Raw genomic sequence first — 27200 nt, forward strand, 5'->3', positions numbered from 1 at the left:
TGGTATGAGCTTTCCAGTTTTGGTGACACCAGCTGTAGAAAGAGATATGTGTTCTCTGGAATATAATGGAAATAGCTAGCCTTTCAATGCTTAAAGCACTAAAAAAATAAATTTGAAAACCACATGAGCAATGCTTTTTTTTTTTTTCAAAAAATCTGAGACTGATGAAACGATCCATAAACCTTGTTGCAAGTAGTTTCATGTAGGGACTATTTTCTCTTTTATCAAAATACACTGTACAATCGTATTGCTGAGCAGAAGGGATTACAAGGGGCTACACAGCATGGCAGGACATTGATTGTGTTCCCCTCAGCCGAGCTCTAATATTAAATAGCTGAATGCTCCTTTTGGAAAGCTGAGTCTAAATTAGAGACTGATTATTTTTGTATTTGTTTCAAATTTGCTTCCTGTCCCATTATGTCAGTCATCATCTTTGTTATTTTGTTCAGAATCAGTAGTTAGTTTGCTTTTACATACAAATGTGCTTTAGGTCGTGAATTGTGACTATTATTTTGTTGATGCACTTTCAGAAGTGCATAATATTTATTTGCTCCTCTTTTTTAAGAATTGTGTGTTGTTTTAGAGACTAATTAAATTCAAGGACAGCAGGAAAGAAATACTGAAGCAGAAACATGCACATTTAAAATGAGCTTTGATTTTCAAGTATTGCTAGAATACTTTGTTCTTCAAAGAAGGCAAACCTGCTCTCTGCCTGTACGTTATTTGGTTTTACATAAGAAATCTTGTATGCATATTTTATAATAATGCAGTCAGATTATTCTCTTGATCCATGCTAATTCTTTGTGGGCTTTTGCTTTTCTCAGAATAAAAAAGGGGTCATTTTCACTGTTTTTCCTCTTTCTTATCTGCACTTCTGCTGCAAAACAGTAGTGCAGAAAAGAGGCTTATTTTTGTAAGCTGCACTGTACTCGTCGGTGTCTGGAAGGTGATACCGTACTCGCAGGTAGCTGAACAGACAGCTGCCAGGGAGGAAGGAGGCCGAGAAGAAGGAGAAAAGGATGAGAAGAAAAGGGCAGAGGATACAAGGGCAAAAAGGAGATGAGAGCAGAGGAGAAGCAAGGAAATGAGGAGGAAAAAAAATCCTTGGAGTCAGCAGTCAGCAACATGTCAACTGCTCTCCACAATTCTCTGAACACACACACAAAGGGCAAGCAGGTAGTCAGTTACAGTAACGCACCTTGTGTTTTTTCTGTCAAACACACACTGTAAAGAAAAGCAGACTCCTCTGAAGTGCTGTCCTATGAGCTGCACTTTGGTGCATCTGTTAAAAAAATAAAGCAATACACCAACTAATTGGTAAGTAAGCTCATGGATCAACTTAAGGTTTAGTGTTGGTTAGCAGCAAGAATGTGTCTGTGTGTGTGATTTTAGGATGCTGTGGTGCATATGCTTACGCTGCTGAGATTATGCTAAGCAAGCTTATACAATCCACTTAGCATACAGGCTGTAATAAAGTATTAACATGCACAGTCACAGGCTAAATAAATCCTGGATTAAAAAAAGTGATGAAATTGCGACGACTATTTTAGTCACACAATGAAAGGTTGATCAAAGAGGAATCAGAAAACAAAGAGAGGGTTTTGGTTTTCTGTAATGAATCACAGTACTGATATAAAACAGCAGGTTTTAAGCTGCGTGAGCGAGGTACCCAGTTTTGCTTGCATTGCCCATTGATCTAAGATGCTGTGTATCTATGAAAAAAAGAAATATAAGGATAATCATACCAGACAATGTGAATGTCCTTCGATAAAAATAGGAAGATCTATTTTCACTTCATGGAGCATCTCATCATAATGCTCTGACGAAGACTATGATGCGTGCCATCTTTATCTTCGTCTGCATCAAGACATACTTTTAGAAAAACTGTCAATCATTCGAGCAATATATTAAAGCAACATTAAAAAAAATGCAAGTACAACACGCGTTCATTAACTTTCCATCAGCTCACATCAGCTGTCATTATTTATAATTAATATTATAAATACATGTATCAGTAGAATTTAAGTCAAAACTCACTGTCTCCTAAGGTCCTCTTTCAGTTACTTTTGTTATGTGAAAAACAAAAGTAACTAAAAGTAAAAAGTACAACCTTACCGCTTTCATAGGAATTATGCAGATAAGTAGCAACCAAGGGCTTCTAATCAAATGAACTTGTTGCACTGATCACCAGCAGGAGTGACCACCTCTACAACGCTGATCTGGAGCGTTTAGTATGTGTTAACATAATCTGCACAGGAGTGGACCTTCTGGCAAATTCACCCCAAGGTGACGCCTAGAAAAAAATAAAGAAGAAGCGCTCTATGTCAGGTAGCTTTACATGTTAAAATTTATGATAGTAAAATTAGAAAAATACTAAACAAGTGTGGCTTGTTATGAAGGGTTGCCAGGAGAAAGTGTCTTCTCTCTTAACATAATGACTCTATGGCTTACGGTGTTTTTATACTATATGAGTTTGACATCACATGTATCTGTGGCGCTTTGGCCGATCGTACAACTCGATTTTTGTAACCTGGCACGTTGCATCATGGCCACTGCAGCTAAAGTAATAACATGTGTGTGATGTTTTCATAGGCATTTTAATTAGATTCCAGTACAGAAATGTAGAGATATACAGATATACACAAGTGTTTGAAAAGTTGAGACTTTGTGGAAGAAAATTTTCAAAAAAGTCTTTGCTTCTCCTATATCAGCAGTTGTGTGGCGGAAATGTCTGAGTGGCAACACCTGTTGTTCAGGAGAATACTGCAGTGGCTTCCTGCGCCTTAATGGCAGGCATGAATACAAGTGACTGAGTGATGACGTCATGGAACAATGTTCTTTGGACTGACGGGTTCAATTTGAGATGACTGGCCGTTATGCATAGCACTGTGTTTGATGAACACAACATCCCAGCACAAACGCCTCATGCAAACTGTCAAACACAGTGATGGAGGAGTGACGATTTCTTGCAGTTATTGAGTCACCCATGTCCTTGTATAACAAAGTATTTTAGAGTACTCTAGAGCTACTGTAAATCTTGGATGAAATTGGGTCATGCAACAGAACAATGATTCCAAGCACAGCAGCAACTACAACAGAATGGGTGAAAAAGAAAAGAATCAAGGTGTTGCAGTGACCCCGAGAAAGTCCAGAATTCAACCTGATTGAAATGCTGTGGTGAGATCTTAAGCGAGCTGTGTGTACATGAATGCCAGCAAACCTCAAACAATGTTGTAAAGAAGAAAGGTCAAAATTCCTTCACAGTGATATGAGAGGCTGCTAAAGGTGTCTCTGCAAATTATTGAATCATGGGATATACTAAGTTTTTCATAGGACTGCATAGATTTTATCTTATTGTATATTTTATTCTATTTTATTCTACTGTATATAGTATTTTATTCTATTCTGTACAGTTGTGTACTGTATTTATTCTTATTTTATTTTATTCTAATTTTTGCTTCATAACTTTTGCACTGTCCACTTCCTGCTGTGACAAAACAAATTTCCCACGTGTGGGACTAATAAAGGTTATCTTATCTTATCTTATCTTATCTTATATCTGTGAAAAAAAAATGTTTGATAAGACTTTCAGTGTCACATTGCCCATTTCCTAGGAGTGGTATATTTACCTTTAAAAATTCTCAGTAATTTTTTTTTTTTTAATTTGAAGGTCATTGATAACAAGCCTGATTAAAATAGTAATTTCTACCTGTAGAATTTATAAATTTTGTTACTGAAACAACTCATAGAACTAGGCTACTTCAGTTCAATGAATTGGTCTCTGGAGGACTTTTTAGTTTTGTAGTTGGGAGGGTTTGAGTGTGTGTGGGGGGGGGGGGGGGGGGGGCAGCTAATGGGCACTAAGCTATTATGGCACATTCATGAGTAACTGATCAGCAATGTAAAATCCATGGTAATTTAAAAAAAAAATCTTGTGTAGCGCTTTTAATGTTTTACTACTGTGTTTGATTTTACTATTATAGTTACAGTTAAGAAAAATGGAAGTTTTTACACAATGATGTGCTTCTTGATTTTGTATGTAACGGCGGGTATAATTTTCTCAATAGATTTTGATGTGTGACAAACACGCCCAGATTTCTCTTTTTTTTGTAAATCAGAATTTGATCTACTGGGTCTAATGTATTTTAAAAAGCTTAAGTAATATATTTATGCTCTTTTGGCTCATGCTCCTTACTGCTCCATAATGCATCACTTCATACCTTAAATGTTTGTGTATCAATTTTGGGAAGTCAGCAAAAAAGAAACCCTCTCTAAATATGTTTATGGTGCTTTAGTGCAGCGGTCCCCAACCCCCGGGCCACGAACCGAGTCGTTTGATACCGGGCCATGAGATTTGATGCTCAGGTGGGAAATTTATGGTTTTCAGGGTTTTTAATCGGGTTTTATCGTTAACTCTGCACAAAAAAGGGTTGGGGACCACTGCTTTAGTGTTTAATATTCATAAAAACGTAAATATTTGTGTGTATATACTCTGTGTATGCGTGCACATTATTAATAGTAGTTGTTTTAGTGCAGAATTAATTGAAACAAGGCTAACTATGTTTGATACAATGGCTTTTAGAAGTCCAGAGAATCCAGGTACAGCAACACATAAATCAATTAGAGGATGTGAAACATGTGAAACAGCCTTCCCCTCTGCTCTCGCCTACCCTGAGCTATACCATTTTCTCTGTAAACACTGTAAAACTGGACTGATTAAACCCCCTTTGCTAAAACCCATCTGTTGGGCCAATCAGCCCTTACCTAATGAATGAACCAGTCGGTGTCCCAGAGCTGTGTTTAATCCAGCAGCTTATACTGAAGAGCACAAGTAGAGTGGTACTTCTCTGCCACCACTGGCCAGACAGATGCGTTTTGAGAGTAGTGGTTTGAGGAATTAGTGAGAATCATGCACAGATCTGAGCCAGAGCGTACTCATGATTTTGGGTTTAATAGCTGGTGTTATCCTTCCCAGCCTTCACTGACGCATGTTCAGTGTTTGCCTCCAGGGGGCCTGCTGAATATATGGTACACTAAGTGGAAAAGAGTGTTAAGTGTGGCTAAAAAGGAAAGAGGGGAATAGGAAGCAGGAGAAAGGATGAAATCAGCCACTGCAGCGTGGGCAGTGTTGTTCATAGTCATGGTGCAGGCTAAGGTAATATTTTAATGGGCAGCATTCAATAGGTCATCACCAGAGCCCCCTGCTGAGCCATTTCAGCTCTCAGGTCAAAGGATATTAGAAAAAAAATGCTCATAACACTTTAAGAGCATCTTGGTTGACAGAAACAATCAACATACTATTCTTTTGATGAACAGAGCTTTCTGTCATGATGAGGCAGGAAACGGACCCAGACTTGAAGAACAGAAGACTGACCTTTATTTAGGTGCCATCAGCAGCAAATCTCAGTGACGGTGAAGACAGAGATGTAATGACTCCAAGAATAACTACAGCAAAACACAAGGGCAGACAAACACTACTACATGACAAAGAACTAAAGAAAACTGAGGGCTTAAATACACACGAGGTAATCAGGGAAAAACACACAGATGGGGAAAACAAGGTGCAGGTGAACAGAATCAATTAACCAGCAACAGGGAAGCAAAACTGAACTCAACACACACAGGACAAGGGACTATTAAAATAAAACAGGAAACTAACACTGACACAAAGATTAATATACGTGAACTTGACACAAAGACAAAACTGACTAAACATGGGAAATATCACAGAACACAGACTAGGCATGGTGAACATAGGAGGACAGGAAAAACCTAATAACTAACAAGAGCAGAATGAAAACACAACCAAGGCAAAGGTAATATCCAAACATGAAATGGAAACTATCAAACAGAAAACACTGGGTACAAAACCCAGGATCATGACTCTTTCCTTTTCTTTAACTCTTGTGTTTATTGTTCTTATCTATGATAGTTTCATAACCGCTGCACCCTGGCCCTGGGGATTGAACGCCGGTGTACCCGTTTACAATAGAATTTAGTGTCTCATACAAAAGAAGAAAATAAGCATTGCTTTAGCTGATCCTTACTGCTAGACCTCCAAGACTCTGCACTGAAACAGAAAAATGTATTTCAGAGATGTTAGATGTCTGTTTTACCTATTTTATGTACGTGCTTCTTATAGTTTAAGAGCACAATTCATGTCAACCAGTCTAGCTGGTTTCCCGAGTATTTTTTAAAGCTGCTTGACATACTAGTGATCACAAAGACATATTTTAATGTCCCGTGCGGGCAGTAGTCGCTGCAAAGCTAGGATTCAACAGATTTCTTGGTCAGAAAGCATCCATAAATCATCTTCTTCCTCGCTCAGATGAGAGGAAAAAGGCAAGAAATGAGCAAAAGGAAAAAAAGAGAAAATAATAAAAGAGATTGTCTACACGTATGTTGTAGAGAGGCTCTCTGTCCTTGATCTGGAGATTAATTTTTCATTTACAGAATAAAGTACAAAGCTAAGGAAAAGCCTTCAAAGAGTCTCAGTGAAACTGATAACACAGCACATATCAACATTCACCTGACGTTAGGTAGAATGTCATTATAATATGTGCTGTGCTACCGTTTCAGGCCAAACGCAATGAAAGCAGTTTTCAACCTTGGGGCCTTGAGCTCGCCTTCCAGGCTGGCAACCATGCTGCCAATTATTTCCCCACAATGTCAAGGTTGCATGCTTCTCACATTTTGAGCACCTCTCCTTGCTAATATCTGCCTATGAAGCTACAAGAATTGAATAACACTGGATTTAATTTCCATCCCTTTAATGTTGGATTTAAAATTTTTCGTCTCGGTCTGATTGGCACTCGAGGCATTAGAGAAAATGTCTTTTGTAAAGTGGTGTCATACAGTGTCCGAGCTGTAGGATTAGACTGCGCAGTGATAAGTGAGCAGGCAGGAGCTAATTAAGTCTTGCTTATGCCTCCGAATACAGTTTCATATATCAATAATTCTGTATGACCTCGGCCACTGGAGACCAGGGATTGTTGGCTCAGGCGCTGAACACTCACTTACATATAGGATGATGTAATAGATTTCACTTTGTCCATTAACAGATCATTTGACACTGTAATTAAAAACAGCTCGCAGTGATAAATTAATCAATTCCCCCGAGTGTGTTTGTAAGATAAGCTGAGAGCACTTTTTTTCTCTCAGGAAAACAGAAGGTACGAGCGGTATTTGGATACTTTGGACAGGAAATTGACGACGGCTGTGATTCAGTTGGCACTGCAGCTGAATGAAATGGGTGAGGTGAAGCAAGACGGCCGAGCTAGCGTGTTTGTTATTCCAACACTTTTCTTGTGCACATGCCCACTTATACACCTAAGGTTGTTTATGGGAGGATTTTATTAAAAACCTGCACCTAATTTAATACATCTAGGTAATTATTTAAAATGTATGCATGACCGGAGGAGCTGTGTATTATTTTTGCTTATTACTGAGAGACTGAAGTAGCACGTTGAATGGCTAGCTAATCAAAAACATCTTTTATTCACTGTCAGCTTGACGTGAAGCAAAAGTGCAGCTAAATATTTCAAGAGATTAAAACATAGAAAGTATAACAAGCATCAAACACATGAGACTTTCAAGGAAGTACTGCATACCTCTGTCACTACGAGCAACATCATCTGGTACCTCACACTGCAAATAGGTGCACCAAATGGACAACTCCGGGGCTTATGCTGCACCATTAGCTCAATAACAAGAGACATGCTCAGAGAGGAATTCAGCATCCCTAAATGGTTGCAGTTCGCACACCGATGTGCTTCCAAGGAAGATCAGCTAAAGTGCATGCTTGCATCAATCTGTACGGTTCTAATGCCACTTGGAAAGGTGCAGTTTTTTTTAGCAGCAATCTGTGATATTTTTTGGCAAATTTGTAGCTTTATCATCTTGATCTGGCATTTATATGAAATGTATATCTCACAATAAATAATCCTAACATTTTAAAGGTAGTATTTATGCTATAAGTCAAGTCTGTGTTTCACTTGAAACATATCAGCCATCAGTGGTTCAGTTTTTCAAATTGCATTCAAGATGCTGTGCAAATTTTATACAGAATAGACGTTGAATGCTTCCTAAGAGCTTGTTTTGAATAGAAATGAGGGAAAAAAATCAAGTATATGATTCTTTACTGTAATAAAGTTTTAGCAAGTTCCAATTTATATATGGCACTTTCACTGAAATCTGTAATTGTATGCAACATTCTCAATCTGAAGTCAGTGGAGACACAGCATCATTGCTCCTGTGACTATAGGTGAAAAAAATAAAATGGTAAACTCTATTCCCACTTGCAATTGTCTGTGCACTCACCAAAAATGCGTCCTCATTTATACTTTAAATTAGCTTGCATAAATAGGCTGAAGTGTGCCCGGAAAACACAAACACGAGACTCCCTGCAGGAAAGGCACAAAGGAGCAGCACAGAACAAAATCTTTTGAAGGGACTCTAAAAGGGAATTAAGCAGGCCTGTCAAAAAATTAAACTGGCTCTAGTTTGAAAGGGGATTCTTTTAGCTCCTCTCTTTTGCCTCTTCTGCCGTTTCTTTTCTCAGAATCCATGGGGCCCTGCCAAGACACTGCAGTCCACACTGCAGATCTTTCTGCCATGGAGGAAAACCTCACACCGTCTGTTAATACGACACACTGTGTCACAAAAACAACAATTAACTCATGTTTTTCTCAATCCTGAATTTAAAGACGGATTTATAGCTTGTTATAAAAAACTGTTATTATAGTCAGAAGTTAAAATTGCTTTGCAATTATCCACAATGGGTCATCACAGCAGTTTAGTCAGAAGCAGGATCCCCAGATTTAGATTTAGATATGTTCTGATAATATATATATATATATGTGTGTGTATATACATTCAGCAGTCAGATATAATCTCATTGCTTTATCGCAGCTGGCTGTTTTGTTGTGGTGGCTCTGTAAGAACTTAAATTTTCAGTTGACTTTTCTAATTAATAGTATCAACATATAGGAATAAAGATTTCCCCATGTGTCAGAAGTCTCTGCTGCCTGGGTCTGGGTGTAAACAAGTTGTCAAATTTTGGGGGAAAATTTGCCATGATCATGGATTATTGAGTCCACTGTGTATAAGTGAAGGATGCTAGAAGAGACACTTAATTTTAATGATGGGACTGACAAAACAAAACTTGTATTCTGTGTAGAGCAGTAAAGCAGCAAGGCTATAGCCAATGCCTAATTTAATAATGTAAATACTGTTCCTTGTGCATATATATATATATGAGAAATGTGTCTACATCAAGATGATGCCAGCTGAAAGCTGAAATGAAAAAAAGAAGGATCTATCTTTTTAAAGACTGAGACAGGCGCCCTCTACTGATTTCAAAAGCTGAAGGTTATTTAAACTCTTTACTATTTACTAACCTGCAAAAGATTCCCAAACACGTTTCCAACTCCAACTGCTACCAGCATTTTCATACTCTCCAAACCAATTTAGAGAAAATAGTAGCAAGATTTGAGGCTACAACACTAAGAAATACTGGCTCTATATTTGATCTCTCCTGATTTGTACGATCTATTCATTATACTTTATTCACTAATCATAGCTGACATTATTTTTTCTAAGCTTATTGAACCATACTCTGCACATTTATTTGATTTAACCATAATGAACAATGACAGCCCTCACCAAACCCAAATAATAAAAAAAAGGAAGCACAGAGCAGCACGTAGCTAACGTTTGTGTATGACTGTCAGGAAGACACAGCAGCGGAGCTTTGTATAGAGTAAAACTAAAGTTCTAAATTGCTCTGAGAATTAGCTTGTCCAAACATGTCAGAGGACTCAGTTAGACATCCAATTACTGCCACTGCTCTCCCAGGGCTATCGGCTGGAACAACTTTTATTAACTACTCTCTTATGAAAAATGAATCCAAACAGTCTGTAAATCCTCACTAGATTGGTAAGGGGTCGGGGTTGACGTCTAATCCCATTCGAAAGGTTTGTTCATATTCATGATGGGAGTCACGACAGCCTGTGTGGAACCTTCAGCTTAAAAGAAGAATTAGACAAGTGGCGGCTGCATGAAAACATGCAATAGAGCATGTCTCAGTGCATTTCAGCTTAGATGTCGTAAGTGTCAGTAAAAGCCTCTCACTGAACATTGTAGTACATAAAATATCCATAGGAACTGGATCCACCCCTTCTGTTTTCTTCTTCCAGTCAGACAGTGATTAGATCAGCGTTACACAATGCCAGTGTGTGCTTGAAACCCCCTACAGATGCAAATTTTGCTTTGTTTTTATTGCCTTCTCATCCTTGTTGTTTCCTTGTTGTCTGGTGTTTAGTTCTCCTTAAGCGACATACTTGCATGGGCAGTGTCTTACTCTGCTCAGATTAAGCAGCCTTGTTTTATTTCATACCGTGTGACTGGGCTTCTCTTTACGCTTGCTTTTCTCCTTTCCCACACGTTGCACTGCGCGTCTATTATTTATGAATGCATGCAAAGCTACTTCTACTGAAGCAAATAGAATGGGAACCCTGCATCACTCCAGAGTAAATAATGCATTTGGCACAAACTTGCAGTCTTTTAAAAGTAGTGGTGGACTTCTAGGTAGGGGAGCACAGTGTCGTCTTGGAACCCAATGTATGCTGGCCCATCTCCCAAAAAGCTGCCCTATGGAGTCTCTGGCACCTACTCTGCTGCCCTAAAGAGCATCTAATTAGGTGCACTACAGTAGTTCCAAGTCATTCTTTTGACTCTACACTTATTATGATTCAGAGCACAGTCCAGCAGCAGAAGACTCATTATTTAAGTGCTAGTATGACTGGTAAGGGTGACTTGTTTTCCTAAAAAGAGCTGCTCTGCTCTCAGTCTTTCCGTAAACATGGCAATTCAGCTAAATCTTGCCTCTGAGAACAACAAAACAAAACAGGAGAAAACCATCACTTTCCTTATAGATGACCAAAAACTGATTATTCTGTAATGAATTCCAAAGCTATCACATCTGGTCAGCATTTATACAGAGGAACGTCTGCGCTTCCATTCACTCTGCCAGTATCTCACTTTATTAGAATCTTATTTCCTCTTACAGCTCATCTCTGGAATTGAAAACTGACCTATTTAAGACTCGGCACAGTACTGTAACTGCTGAAGTGCACTGTGTACCTCTCTGAATAAAAAAGGTGACATCATGAAACTGTCATTTCTCTGACACATACACACCAGTCACTTTTATATTGGTGCTGAATGTAGGACAGAAAATCTTTGGTTTCACCACGTCTGAGCAAAATGGAGCCACACAAGGGAAGGTTTGGTGGGAGGAGAGGAAGTTAAATCAGATTATATGTAATAAAAAATTCTGTACCATGAATTTCTGTACAAAATACACAAACAAAACCTGTAGTTCCATCAGGCAAGGATAACAATCATACTTATTATAATGACTCACCTCCTGCTTGATGATTAAATAAGCAAAATAAAACAAATTGCAACAGCTCAGAAGCAGGCTAAACAGTTTTTAGACGGTCTCTTACTCATACATTTTTGCAGCAACTTGGCAGAGAGACATGGTAGATTACAATATTTTACAACCTGCTTTATGTAAATCCATATATGACTGCACAGAGTACAGTTAGATTTCATTCACAGATTTGTAAATGAAAATGAATGCATCTTCAGTCAGTTGTAAAGGTGGACTTTACACTCATAGGGCACTTTATGACCTACACCTTTTATTTTGCTCATTAACCAAATACCTTATCAGCCATCAGCGATTCACTGCATTTAGGCAACCTGCTGAAGTTCAAACTGAGCATCAGAATGGAGAAGAAAAGTCCTTTTTTGGCATTGTTGTTGCTGCCAGACGGACAGGTCAGAGTATTTCAGAAACTGTTAATATGCTGAGATTTTCCCGCACCATCTCTAGGGTTTCCACACTTTGGAAAAAGAGAAAAACATCCAGTGAGAGGCAGTTTAGATATCAGAAGTCAGAGGAGAATGCCAAACTGTTTCAACTTGATATGAGAGCAAGAGTAACCCAAACAACCACTTGTCACAACCAAGTTAACAAGAAGAAGATCTCTGAATGCACAGCATGTTGAATCTCGAGCGAAATGGGCTACAGCAGCAGAATACCTCACTGGCTGGCACCCCTGTCAGCTAAGAACAGGGAAGTGAGGCGACAGTTTGCCCATGCTGACCAAAACTGGACAATTAAAGATTGGAAAGATGTTGCCTGGTCTGGTGAGTCTTGATTCCAGAAACATGCAATATTTCAACAGCTGCAACATACAGATTGTAGGGTCAAAATTTGGCTGCTGGTGGTGCAATGTTGGAGGATATTTTCTTGTCACATTGTGGGCCACTTAGTATCAACTAAACAATATAAATGCCACAGCCTACCCAATGTCACAGAGCTCAGATCAATCTCAACCTGGTCAATGAGTTCAGTGGGATAAAATGATCCCCAAAGTCACCCGATCTCAATCCATAGGAGTATCTTTGGAATATGGTGGAGTGGAAGATCCGGATCATGGCAAGTATGCAGTCCAAGCTGGTAGCAGCAGCGTGATGGACCTAATAGTGTATATTTAGATAAAGGTTCTCCAGCATCACTGAAAAGATGCAAAGGGAAAAAATGCCACTGCAAGTACCGTACTCCACATCTATTATATATATTATGCATTCTTGTAGATTTGATATAGATATTTAAGTGATATTGTCAGTTTGTCCTGCAAACAACAGAGCAGTTGTGATAGATCCAAAATGAAAAATAAGTCAAGAGGCATACAAATAAAACTGATATGTGCCCATTTCCTCAGTAATAAAGGTTTTGGTTTGAGGTTTGAATAAAACTCACCCCAGATACAGTAGCATTCAGCCAAGTACTCAAATGTTAACAATACAATATTTAGTATTGCATCTGGAAAAAATATGTAAGGCTGTGCATTTGAAGGTTAAAGAGGACTGCAGGGAACAATCAGAAAAGCATTTTGCTGATTGCTCTTTGTGGTGGTAAAATTCAGTTTTGTGCTAGAAATGATTCCCACTCCACTTACTCCTAAACATTGTTGGAGAGCAGCGTTAACTCCACACACAGAGATTGTTGGTCTGCTGGTTTATTGCCATCATTACTCATTTTATTTTGGCTTCATTTCTTGATAGTTCTTATCTGCTCAGTCAGTTGTTGGAGCTTAATTGTACGGGTATGAGGACCCGAGTGAATACTGTTTATTGTAGAGTGACTTATATTGCTTTAAAGCAGCAGGATAATTTTCTGCTTCAGCAGACACATTGTTGGATGAAATGTGAAAATAAAGCTTGAATATCCACTTAGCATTACTTTGATCTTATTACAGCTTATGGCTGGCTCACACATTCAGTTTATGTCAAAATACTTTTCACGGTTTTGAATATTCATTGAAGTTGGTAGTACACACAGTACCACATGCAGACACACGTGCACACACACACACACACACACACACACACACAGACACACACACACACAAAGCATTTTGTGACTAACTCAATATCAGATGTAACAACAGAGCTGCAACGGCAAAATAATTTAGAAAAATAACCAAGTAAATTTCACAAACCTGTCTTAGTGTTTAAAATGCAAATTACTCAAATGTATCCTCAAGATCATAAATTCTGTGAGAGAGACTGAGATAGCATTTATCCACATAATTTGTTTTTTGAATTGTGATTCGGATTTAGGTTTTGCATGTTATTAATTACTGGCAGCCCTACGAGTGTTTGTGACTCATACGAAGCTACAAATTAAAGGTTCAAATAACCAAAAATCAAAACTGTATTCTTCCATATTGTAACAAATAACCTGTGTTGTTTGAAATGAACCACAGATTACTGATAAATAATGCATTTTAAATGATTTACAAACTGTAGATTTAAAAACAGAAAACGCTTTAATTATATATACACTATTAATTAATAAATTACTGACAGGTAAATTGATAATGCCCTTAAACGTCTTTAGTCCTGAGATCAGAAATAGCTAATGACCTAAAGTTACATTCCATCAGTTAAGCACTTTAAAGTATGTTTATCACACATAGATTCACACACCAACTCATGTAGCTTGCGGTGGTGTCATGCACTAGGACGCACTACAGTGGACAACCTGCTGTAATAGCCACTATGGCTGTTTGACTGCATACTCCATCTACTGTTGAAAACAGAAGCTACTTTCAGCTGATCCTTTATCACAAGCAGTCACCACAGCGGGTAGCTCCACGTAATTAATTTGGAACACTTTTTATGCAACCCCAAAGGGGATATGTGTCTTCACCTGGAATTGAACCAGCAACCTTTTGCTTGCCAGGTGAATGTATAAACCCCTGATGTTACAAAAATCTTCTTCTTTTGGCTACTCCCTTTAGGATTTACCACAGAGGATTATCCAACTCCATCTCACCCTGTTCCTGAATCCTATTCTGTTACAGCATGAGCTCCCTCACTACATCAGTATATAATGCTGTAAAAATCATAATGTGATAACTCATTATGCCTGTTTATAAATGGTTAACAGTGGGTAAATAAGTGTCACGAGTAAATGATCTGATGATGAAACGCTTTGTTTACATCTTTCATCTTTAAGTAGTTTCAGGAGGATGTGCATCTCTGCTGCATACCAACAAGCACTGAATGGTGATTTATAAATATTAATGTAATTGTACAGTAAGTCAAGAATTTGTTTTGGAATTTTTTTAGCCCTCATTGTGATGCTTGACTGGAGATGTACAGTCTGCTGAATGCAGTTTGGTGCGTCATTTGCAAATGTTTTTGAGCAGAAAAGCAAATATAAGTTCTCTATGCTACTTCTGTTGTCCAAAGCCAGTGTGGCCTACTCTTCCTCTGCTCCCTCGTGCCTGTGCAATGTGATGATGCGGTAGGACAGCTATCTGATCCCTGCTGCGTTGTACCGTGTGTCCGGTGGCACAGAACATGCTGTGAGGACATAAGATGAGTCAGACGCAAGTAGACCTCACTGGACTACAATAGTGGAGGAGATGGAGAGATAGAAAAGGACAGGACTAGACACAGGGACTAGCCAACTGTGTCAGAGACTCCAGATACACTAAAACGACCTCTGCCTCTGCACCCTAGGGGATGTTTTCCAGCAGGTCGGAGCCTAATGTTGGCTTCTGGAACTAAGTACACGGCCTCCTCTGGACTGCTGCTTCCAAAATAACACCACACTAAGCCCAGCGGGGAGTAAATGCTGGAACAAGGCCACACTCCTCCACCCCTTTACCGCTGTTTTTCATAACTCCAATTTTCTCTGTCAGCATTAGGCACAATGGGAGCCTGCAAGTCACAGAGTCTGATTGTGGTGAGTTGCTGAACCAGAAATAACTATGAAAATCAAGTTTATACACAGCAGAATTGAAAATCTCTAGCTTCCTCTATCTTTCTAGCTTCAAAACATAGATTCATGGCCATGACTGTAGGGCAGTTTGCTCACCAGATATCTAGGAGCCATTCTTAGATAGTGCAGGTGTTATAATCTTCAAATACTGCTGCAGTTGTTTCTGGATGCAGAATGGGGCAAGCTTTACTGGACTAGTATAAAAATACAACGTGCTGCACAGTCTTTACTATGTGTTATCTGAACTTTTGTTGTCACATACTTCAAAATGCTACTTTTTTCTTCTTAAACTATGTTTATAGTTATATGTTGTGTTTAAAAATGGGCAGTCATTTAGAACAAAGGAGCAAAATGTAATGCAGAAACATGAGCATACAGAAAAGTGACTGTTTTGACAGTTACATACTGCTGTTAAGAATCATTATAGACCTGCACCCCAGATAAAAGTCACCAACAGTGACAGGAAGTCTAGACTCACAGTACACAGTGCAGCAGAGGGTTGATGATGAGTCCAGTTGAGATGCCCAGGATAACTAGGATGATGGGAGAAAGGAGTGATGTGTGATAGATGGCTCTTAAGGCAGATGGCAGATTAGAATGAGTTTAAAGAACATCGACAACAAGGCTCAAAGAAAGTGAGCAGATAAATCACTGGACAAGAATACTAATGTTGAAATTGGAAATAAGATAATTTTAACAGCATGTGAGCCACTCATATAGTTTCACTGATGCAGAATAGATTTGGCACAGTTTTAACTGTGTAAAGTTGGAAATATATATTCATTATCTTTACCAAAAAATAATGACTACTTAAAAAATTTTCTTGGCTCTGGGTGTCTATTTGTTGAATTTCTTTAGTAGGAGACAGAGACATTCGTCTTATCTCTGTAGATGTTCAGTTGGCACTCTGGACTGAGCCATTAGTGGAGCTATAAAGGTTTACTATGCATGTGCAAAGGGCTCGATGGAGTTGGGACTTTTTAAACTTTAAACATTTTTAATCACATTTGGCTGGTGACTCTGTGTGTGGTGTTGTTATGACCTTCTGACCATTGAAATAAAAGCTATTGCTGTCTCTTTAGTCCCACATTTAGATAGGGTCTTCAAAATGACTACCTAAATAAGTGTCTGGATAAAGCTGCTGGGTGACAAGACCTTCTTGTAGACTTGCTTCTAGAAGCACTTTGAGAACAAATCTTCTTATTAAACCTGCCTTGATAAAGGCTCAGTTTTGCATGGATTCTGCCAGTGTATAAGAAGCTTGTGGACAGCTCTGTGCACCAGGGATTTCTTTTTAACACAAAAGCTACAACCCTTGCATCTGATGCTTCTGATTAACTTACTCTCCCTGTTAACAGATTTACATAAAAACATGCAGAAAAACCTATAAAATTAAATAATGAGAAAATGTGAGATGGTGCTCTTCCACCTCCTGATATCCATACATGTTATTTTCTCTTTCATTTTTCTAAAGTGGAAATTAAACTCTTTGGTGTCTCTTTCTGTTTTCCTCGTCCGTTTGCCCGAGCTGCGCTAAGTACACAGCTATTAGTGACTGACACTATAGCAGGTGGATAACACTACATTAAATGGGTGAAACATTAAACTGTACTTAAGCTTCTTGAACCCACTGGGCCTAACAGCTTTTCTGGCAGATATCCTGGCATTCAGTTACTGGGTTTTTAAGTATACACTGTAAAAATATTTACGTAAGTGTAATTTTGTACTGCAAATTTGTATTTACAGTGGTCATGTTACCCCAAAAGCATGCCTTTTTATTTTTTTGATGTAAGACACTGTACCTTATGACATCTAAGGGGCTAAATCTAGGATGTTTGCTGGAAAGATGCTGTAGAAGACATTTTTTGTTATTCTGATAAGCATATAGTAGCATGTTGGTCAGGTCACACCTGAAACTGGAGGAGGATATTATGCTTATTTGAAAAAATATATAAAGAAAAAACTATGATGACATGATTTGGAGAAAGATTTCCTATATGTTAATATATATAGTCCATGTGTAGTTTATAGTTATTTTCATAGATATTGGTAATGTCCTTCAGTATTGCAGATAGTGAGAGTTAAAATGACATTGGCAGAAAAGAATTAAAACACGTATCACCGTCTTTTTTAATGAGCCCAAACCTGCAAGTTGAACACATCTTATTTTAAGATTTCACAGCCCCTCCTGGTGTTGTGTGATGCTGTTGTATTTACATACTTACATCATCTTGCACTTGACTGCCAACTGAGCCATATGCTGCCGTGTTAATTGTGCATTTGATTACATGCCCGAACTATTCCCTGAGAAGTTATAATTTTGTCAGGTAATCAGTCCTGCTGAGTTAAAGCTGTCACTGACAGCCTGTGTGATGCTCATCTGTCATTTCTCTTCCCATGGCGTTCAGTTGTACAACATGGAAATCTTTTTCTTCTTTCCAGTTATCTCTTGGATTGCTTGGGATTTGTGGGTGCAAAAAAACCCAAACAGAAACCACACATGCTTGGAGCAAATTCCATCACTTTATGGAAATGGCCATTCCCTCAATCCATTCATGTAGGGATTTAAGTAGCACGCTTTCCCCTTCATCCTGTCATTACAATCCTTTTGTTAAGCCGCGTTCCAGCAGCCTTTTGGATCATCAGCGTCTGTTTTTCTGCGTTTTAACTCATTATTATCGAGAGAGATGCTTAAATTAGGTATCTCGACGCAAGTAGCTAGAAAATAGCAGATCATCACAGACAGGCAATTCAGACATTAGAATTGCAGTAGCTTCCCTCAAATGTCACAACACTTGAAAATAATGACATAGTGTGTTTTACGTTTGCATCTTCTTGTTTCTATGTTGCTTAAATGACTGCAGAAGATCTGTTGTATAAGCTGCAGTCCAGCTGCCCGAGTGTTAAATTCAAATTGGCTGCCTTAAAATAAATTGAAAGATTTTGGTGTTTTGGTGCACTGAGCCACTTACTGCTAAGTGCTAACAATGATACATACTTTTCATACTGCAGTATAACATAAGTTTGCTGGGCTTATTGTTAACATAGATCACAATATTAATTTAATTCCAACATGAAATTTATCAGTTACAATGTTACCCTTACACAGCGATCCAGGTGAATACTTGACTATTATTCTGCATTGGGTCACATATTTTGTATTGTTTGATTTCAAGATTGCAACTTAGTGTATCTGAAAGTAAAAAAGAAACAGTTAACTTTTGAGTGCTGAAGTAAAAATCTTTTGTTTCATGTATGTTTTCTTTCTGTAAGTCTGATTAACAATTACTAAATCAGTTAATTAATTGACAGACTTCTAGTTTGATTTGTTTTACAGTTTGTCAGTTTTACATAAAAATATTGCTATGTTTAATTTTTTGTTTTTGCACAAAGACGTGTTCATACTTAGTTTTCTGTTAATTGTAGAAGATGCAGTTGACAGCCTAGTTTTGTGAAATAGCGCACGAGTGAAAGCAGGTATTCATATTATTGTAATACACTTTTGTTGATGTAGGTTTGGTATTTAACCTTTTAGGCCCCCAGGGGTTTTCTGAGCTTCCTGCTTGAAAATGAAATACCGAAAATAAATGAAGTATTTCTCTGCAATTACAAACTCTGTGTAAACAATCTTGGTATCAAAATAAAGCTAACACTTGTGAGATTTCATCAGAGGTGTAAATATTGCAGCCGGTGTTACTGTGTCAAAGTTACTGAGACTGGAACACAGAAAAGTAAGTGGATTTTTCCTCGCCTAATTTCTTTTTTCTTTTTTAGCATATAACCCTTTTAAAAATATGTTTTAGTTCACATTTTATTCCAGAAATTCAGTAACCAACATATCATCTGTGCAAAGATTTATGTTTCTAAAGTGAAGAAGTGAAAAATTACAGCACTGTTAATACATAAATATCCAGGCATTTTACAAGAAGTCCAATTTTGGCACACATTGGACACCATATGTCAGTTGAATTTTTTAGGTATTAAATAGCAGAAATGATTTAATTTCATTAACATGCCTAAAAATGCTTGTCTTTGAATATTTTTGAAGAAGTAACTACACATACACAGGTAATGGCCCCTTTCTGCAGGGCAGGTGAGTTTAATTTGTGGTGTCCTCGGGATTCCCATATGCTTGTTTGCCATTCACCTAGGGACCATTTTTGATTCGAGGACACCACAAGGGTTACATGTCCTCTGGCCCTTAAATTTCTGAGGAGCTGGAACTTTGGCTCCTTGTGGCTGATGTGCATAATTGACACCTCATTTTAATCGTTTGAGCCAATAGAATCACGGTAACGATGCCGCATTCACGTCACTTCAATCAGAAGTTGCAAGGCCAGACCCCACGTGGGCCCAAATTTACGACATGTGCCATCGATCCAGTCACGTGTCTTTAGCTGGGTCTAAAATGACGGTTGTTGACAATTTCTGTCTTAGGCGCTATGCTTTTTTGTGGTTTTCTTTTCTCTTTCAATGAATTTTGATCAGAGCGTGGTGAAACTTGATGTTTGAATTGGTAATAGCTCTGGAAGCTAACTTTTGTTGTGTTTGGTGGTTTATATGAGATTTTAGCTGGGATTCAGAGATTTCAGTGGATACTACACATGTCGGGACTTATATTTCTGACCCCATGTTATAACCAATTAAATGTGATCTCCTTCCTTTTGCCCCCGGTACCGGAGAGGTGTGGCTTAACTAGTTTTAATGCCATGTAATTATAACAAATACATTTCAAGTTCATCCCTTACCTAAATCTTAACCCTTCTGACCCATTTTCAGTGACTTCACACTGTAACCCTCCTCCAGTCACCCATGGGTCATGAAAGTGTGGAGGTGCTGTGTCTCTTCACTTTGTCCTCCTCCTACATGGCCTGCTCTTAGTGTGTGTGTGTGTGTGTGTGTGTGTGTGTGTGTGTGTGTGAGTGGTGAGTATGTCGATGTGTTTATGTGCTTGGTCTGTATATGTGTGGATGTGTGTTTCGTCTTTCTGCTTCTACTTTTCAAGCACAGTGTTCCAGCATTGTTACATTTCAAGCACCTACACCTGTCGGCTCTCACATACACACTGTGTGCTGTGTGCTCGGGGGTGGGACATAACTAATAAATAGTGTTGCCTGTGTGAGTTCTTATCCATCAAGATGGCGAAGATATTTTTTGCTCAGAGAACCTTGGTGATTTTAGAAGAGAGGGGAGATTTGGAAGATGTTGAAGAGGAAAAGTTTTTAGAGCAAGAGTCCTTTTGTCTTTATTGAACAGGACAATACAAACAGCAAACAGGAGGTTGGGGAATAGCACACAGAATACAGTTTGGGGTCAGACTCAAACCCAGTCCCCAGTAACGAGGACTCTAATGTTCAGCACAGGCGTCACCTGCTCAACCAGGTGATCTATTCAAAGTCGGACAGTTAGTTTGAAAAGAAGGATGAGATTGGCAGTCGGTCTGGTCCAAAACAAGCATGTCAGAAGCCAGCAAGTAATAAAATTAATGATCTCAAAAATTTGTGAAACTAAACACCTTCTTGCCCAGGAATTGAGCTACCCTGCATGACTGCCAGTGTGCCGCAGCCATAACCAACACAAATGGCAGCTTGTTAAGGATGTAAAATCTCATTCTGAACTTTCCATCCCAGATATCGTTTGAAAAATCATCTGTATCAGGTGATCCTTCCTGATCTAAATTTTGTTCTAGATTCAGGAACAACAGAAAGAAAAAAATGTAATGTAAGTAGGCCCAAGTGGACAGGAAGACACAGTATACTTCTTGCATGAAATACAACAAACAGCAAAAACATGCCCCTCATGTGTTGCATATGCTGACACAAACAAGCCATTTGGTGAATGGGACTGAAACTGTTCAATTCCTAATTAAATTAAAAGATGTAAACATCAGTAGTGGTCATTCATTTATATATTTTATTGTTAAGATAAATATGATTTTTCATCCATATCTTGGTTATGATTGATAATTCTTTTTTTATAATATTTTTTTTAATCACAAAAAACAAATAGCACTTTTATTCATGAATGTGGTCTAAAAAAGGGAAATTCCAAATATTAACCATATGTGGTTTGTAATGGCTGGAATGTATTTTACATACATTTTTTTTATTATTATTGTTGTATTGATTTACAAACAAACAAACAAAAAAAAAATCAATGTGGTGGTCCATGAGTAATCTAAACATAAAAACCACAGAAAGAAATTTTCTGTGAAATGTAAAATCACTTGACAAAAAGTGGAAAATGTGAAGACAGAACACACAAATGTGCCATAAACAATGTGTTATTTAATTGCAATTCCATAGGAACACCTAGTACTTAAATTTGCTGCTGGGAAATCTTATTAATAACCAAGCTTCATGATTTAGAAGTGCTTGATTGCATTTGTATTAGAAAACAAAATAAAAACTTAGCCTGGAGTAAAATGTACGTTTCCATGTGACTTATGATAACTTACATGTACTGTAGATGAAAAGCGTATTACTGTATGACATGCACTGAACTTAGTATTTGCTGTGTCTGGTTTAGCAGATTTTGCCATGTTTTCTGTGTCAGTATAAAAGCTGTTTATGTAATTGAGGGAAGGCTTAGCCGGAGGCATGACTACTGGAACGCAACCAGCTGTGTGTCATAATTAGATAAGAGGTAAACAAAAACGCCTAACATAAACAACAACACTGATTTTGTTTTGCCCTCCAACCGCAGCAGCCACCTCGAGCTCGTCCGCTCTGTCATGTATCAGCTGTAAACACACTTCTCTGTCTTAATGGTCACATTGACTCATTGCTGCACTAAGGCGATAGGTGCTTTAGGGTAAGTTTGTTGTGTGAAAGAGTGCGTCAGTGCATCTGTGTGTGTGTGTACATTTGTGTGTCCTTTGTGACTGTCCATCAGGCTATAATCAGAGAAATAGCTTTACTTCACAATGAGCAGCGTTGAGGATCCCTAATAGCAGAAGGAGCACTGGATCAAAGCAACAATTTTACTGCGGTTGCTATGCAACACAAAATTTGCCATCTACATGCAACATGCGTGTTTACTATCATATGGTTATCCTGATTTAATAAGGAAGATAATGTCATGAATTCACCAAGTTAATGTCTGACTTATAGAATGAGTTACTTGTTCAGTTTTGTATACTTGTAGAAAAACTATATCTAATTAGCATCTGATTCTTGAAGCCTTTGCGCACCATTTAAATTATTTCACTTTCTTGTGACCAGCTCTCACTCATTACAGCTCAGCACATTAAATCACATGGTTAGACAGGAAAAAAAACACAAACATATTCAAGACATTCATTCAAGACATAGAACAAGGTGAAAGGAAAACATTTTGCAACTAAAATAATTTCTTAAAATCAGACAGCAACAGTGTCGACTGCAGACTTATCGTTTCAGATGTTGAGGAATTCCCATAGAACTCTAACCTCCACAACTGAAAATCAAGACTGCAGGTCCTGAACAATCATCATCTTGTGAGGACTTTTGAATGGGCTGGGTGTTTATAGTGAGCTCTTGGTAATTATGGTTAAGCCACATAAAATATATTTTGATGTATGAATGATATTCATCCACATATCACTTAATTACTGTAGGCATGTGTATTTATTTATTTTTTTCATTTTTGTCATTTCTTGTTCTGGACAGAAATTATAGAGACAAGTTCAGCGTGCATGCACATTGTTCAGGAACTTCATTATAGATGAGTGTAATGTCATATTTCGTTGTTAAACACTGACTTGATGAAAGTCAAGTCATGATTGCAGACCAAAAGAAAAATCCCAAGGCAGACTCAGACTCATACCGCGATTTAATGCTTTAATGTGGAGGTAAGTAACGTTTAGGTAACAAAGACAATTCAGTTGGTAATCTGTGTTTTAATGAGTGGGCAGGCAGGTAAGTTTGCAAAGAGCTTACAGACTTTTGCTTGTCTGAGTCAAGATGGAGGATAGGGATGGGAGGCACTGTTCCGAGGCTTCGGAGCGTGTGTCGAGACATCCAGGAAAGCTTTTATGAAGCGCTCTCCGAGCCTTGCTTCTTTAAGGACAAGGGATGTCACTGATGATGGATGGATGGACATAATATGCCTGAAGTATATGAAGTATGCTACTACTATAATACTCACCAGTCATTTTTTTGTTTTTTTTACAAAGTGTTTGCTGTGTGCCAAGCAACTGGGATACAACAACACCTGATCTATGGGTTCATCTATGCAGTTGCATATATCCAAGCCTTTGCAGGCTTGCTGTGGGATACTTGTACACCCCTACCTCCTCAGTACCATGTGAAAGGGTTTTTGCCAAACCTGGAGAGGTTATTACCAAAGAGAAAAACCACCAGTGTGGAAAGAAAATATTATTTCTTAGTTTTTATCACTCCAGTATTCACAAGCACAATCCCTGTCCCATCATTTGAAAACACTGGAACACTTTTAACATAAATGTCTCGTGTCCTGTTGGATTTATTTAACACTGACTGTAATCATATGGACATTTATAGCCTTATGTTTGTTTTAATCAAAAACAAATCTGATTAAGGTGTTTTTATTCCTGTTTTTGGTAGTGATTATACACAGATACTGTTGTAAGACAGCTAAAAGGCCATGACAATAAGTTTTGAACAGCAAGGGGGGTTTGTGTGCAAATGAAGCGTTTCCTGAACCAAGTGGATGGAAAGCTTCAACGCTTCATGAGACTTCATCTGGCCATCAGCACTGGAGAGGTAAACTCCAGCATTCTGAATGCACAAGGTGCCAGTTAAACTGGAGGGCAGCATAACCAAGGAATTCCTGGGAGAGAAGGTGAGAAGGTGAACCAGACACAAGGAGATAATTCTAGAGAGTTAGGCTTAGACCCTGTCATTACCATGTATAGCTACCTAAACAATCTGGCAATAAGTGGGGGAAAAGTCTATCCTTAAGTATTACAGATGATGAGATAATGGCACTCAGGTGTGATGAAACAGCTGCTGCAGCCCCTGACCACGCCTACTGGAAACCCCAGTTACACAAACACCTGAGAGCTGGAGAGAAAGCAAGAGGCCACAGCAAAAACAGCAGGGAGGGGTACAGGGCTCTGTGGAGCAATAAGTGCTGGAAAGATTTCATGTTGCAGTTTGTTTAGGCTCAGGTAATGTTTTTTTAATAGACTTTTAAAAAAAATTGAAATAATCAATTCAGGTTTTTTCAGTTCCAGTACAATCTGCCGCGATCTCACCCTGTCCCTTGCATCTTCTTCTGCCACACCAATCCTCTTTGTGTCCTCCTTCACTGTAGCCAAGCTCCATATTCTTTATCCAGCATATCTTCGATACCTCCTCTGCGTATGTCCTCACTTTGTCTCCAAACTGCTCAACCTGATCTGTCTCTCTGATATAGTCATTTCTGGTGACTCCCAGTAAAAATCCTACAATTTTCAGTTCCACCACCCTGAGCTCGACTTCCTGCCTTTTTGTTAGTGTCACTGTTTCTTGCTCTTTCTAGTGTCACACTCTTGCTGCTGTCCTTCAATCACAAATCAACAAATATATAACAAATACCTTAAATAAGCAGACACTATAAGGGTTAAATATGTTTTGCTTTTCTATGCAGGCTTTTTGTTTATCATTGCTTAAAAACGTTTAAGCAGTAAAATTTACAGACCCCTGTGCTACAACTGATAATTGCGTACACTTTTTCAGACCCAGAAGCTACATGCATCTTTTATTTATAGGAGGTGTAACTATGTTACATATGCATGTTCTACAATGTTAAAACTGCAATGTAATATTTATTTTGGCTATAACTAAACAAAAACAAAACAAAAAACAAAACAAACAAACAACCCCCCCCCAGTGGTTCTAGTTACTTCATGTGTACCTGTGGGTTTAGTCTGCAGATGGTGAGTCATCCATCCACATGCACATTTTCCAAAACAAAAATACAAAAGATAACCATAATGCAACATAATGAATAATAATAATAATAAAAAAAATGACCAGCATGGTTTTATGCTGTTGCCTCACAGCATGAAGGTTTGAACCTTGCTGCGTGGAGTTTGCATGTTCTCCCTGTGCTCCCGTGGGTTTCCTCCGGTTGCTCCAGTTTCCTCCCACACTCAGAAAATATGATTGTTAGGTTAATTGGTGCTTTTAAATTGGCCATAGTTGGAGATGTATGAGTATGTGGTTATTTGTTGTGATAGATTCGTGACTTATCTGGGGTGTACTCTACCTTGGCCAATGGCCAGGGATCGCTGGCAAATACATTTTTATCATTGTATCATTGTGATAAAGACATCACAAAAGACTGCTGGAAAATAGTATTTAATTTTATTCACACATACCATGCATTTACGAGTGTATAGTTATTTGTATATTATCAGTAAAGTCGTGTGAAATAACACGTTTCAATTTTTTAATCAGTTGGCATTCAGTGTTTGGAGTCTCTGTCAGGAATGTACCAACCAAGCTTATTATTACTGCAGCCATAACTTATGAGATGAGGTGCAAAGGTTGGAAAAGACTTGTGGGGTGCATCCAAACTGATCAACACAACATGTGTATGTGTGTTTCCATCATGTAAAAATCTGCCTTAATGTGTCCCCAAAATAGTTTCACCCTGTTCAGGGCATTTTGTGATGAGCCACCTGGTCTCAGCGCCACATCAGTCAGGTGGAATAATTTTCTTGTTAACCAACTCCAATAAGCCACCTGAACACTACAGACGCAAGATGGAAATTGGAGTATAATGTGCTAAAATAGATTTAGATTTGGAATAAAACCTGACATCCTAGCAGCTCCAAACCAAAACTCTGCCGTCACAGACATTTCATTTTCATAAAGCACAGTGGCGTGCTCTCAAATTCCAATTATTTCTGGAGTTCAGCTGTCAGATCAGCTTTCTTGTTGGAACAAATCGCAAATAAGTAAAATAAGAGTAAGAGGCTGAAATGTTTAATGTGAGTCTAGTACTTTTTTTTTTTAGATAAACAGGGATGGAATAAATTGGTAAACTAACAGTGAGATGGAGTCCATTACAAGTGGTGTTTTTCTAGTAGTGATCCCTACTTTGCCCCAGCAGAGCAAAGAAGTGAAGACACATTTTTTAATCATGTTACCACTTCATCTGGTCTAATGTTGGAGGCGGTATGTGTTAGTGTTGCACCAAACGTCTGAGACTACAGGTGAAAATTAGTTTTCAGACTCTGTGGGAGTTAATTTAACTCGTCAGTCCCCGCCGAGCAAAGTAAAAGATCAAATCAAGCCCTTAAATTACAAAGGATGCAACGGTGTGTATCTGTTATTTAATGTCTTGTGGAAGTCACTCAAGTTCACATGGTATATCGGGTTGAGTGTGGAAGTCTGTGGAAAGCTGATTTAAATGCATTTAGCAACTCATTAAAAGTTAGGGGAATGCTACAGTTTTTTTGTACTTTAAAAAAAACTTTCATAATGGATTTTGTGTACACTTGGTACACAATATATAGTATTTAAAGGCACTGACAGGTACTTCAGCCCACCACGCAGTTAGTTCCTGATGTCACTTGTTTGCCTCACTTGAGATCCATGCAGGCTTCTTGTTTTTTGGTTTCACATAATCCCAATAACAGCAGACAGCAGCAACATAAACCTAAACCCCAGACTTCAAATAGTCCCTTGATGAATTTATGGGTGATATTACAGACACTGTGTCTATGTTTTTCTACAGTCTGTATGTGCTTATAACATCCTGATTGCATCAGCTGTCTGAGCCTGTACAGAATTAGAGTGCCGTGTTAAGATCTCACCAGCTCTGGCTGGCAGTACAAAGGCAGTCACAGTAAAACATCTCCCTCGTATGTGAGCCTCTG

At 38.4% G+C, this 27200-nt stretch overlaps 1 protein-coding gene across 2 annotated transcripts in view; it reads left to right on the forward strand.

Annotated features, from left to right (window-relative positions):
• tafa3a (TAFA chemokine like family member 3a) overlaps nucleotides 1-27200 on the forward strand; it is a 105579-nt gene that overhangs the window by 33865 nt on the left and 44514 nt on the right. The window contains exon 1 of one of the 2 annotated variants that reach the window (XM_025907347.1): nucleotides 24413-24500. The exons of the other annotated variant lie outside the window; for it this stretch is intronic. The gene's annotated coding sequence lies outside the window, so the exon portion shown is untranslated. Of the gene's footprint in view, nucleotides 1-24412; nucleotides 24501-27200 lie in introns of those variants that run through there. 2 annotated transcript variants of the gene reach the window in all.

This window comes from Oreochromis niloticus, linkage group LG5, assembly GCF_001858045.2.
Source record: "Oreochromis niloticus isolate F11D_XX linkage group LG5, O_niloticus_UMD_NMBU, whole genome shotgun sequence".
NCBI classification, from domain to species: domain Eukaryota; kingdom Metazoa; phylum Chordata; class Actinopteri; order Cichliformes; family Cichlidae; genus Oreochromis; species Oreochromis niloticus.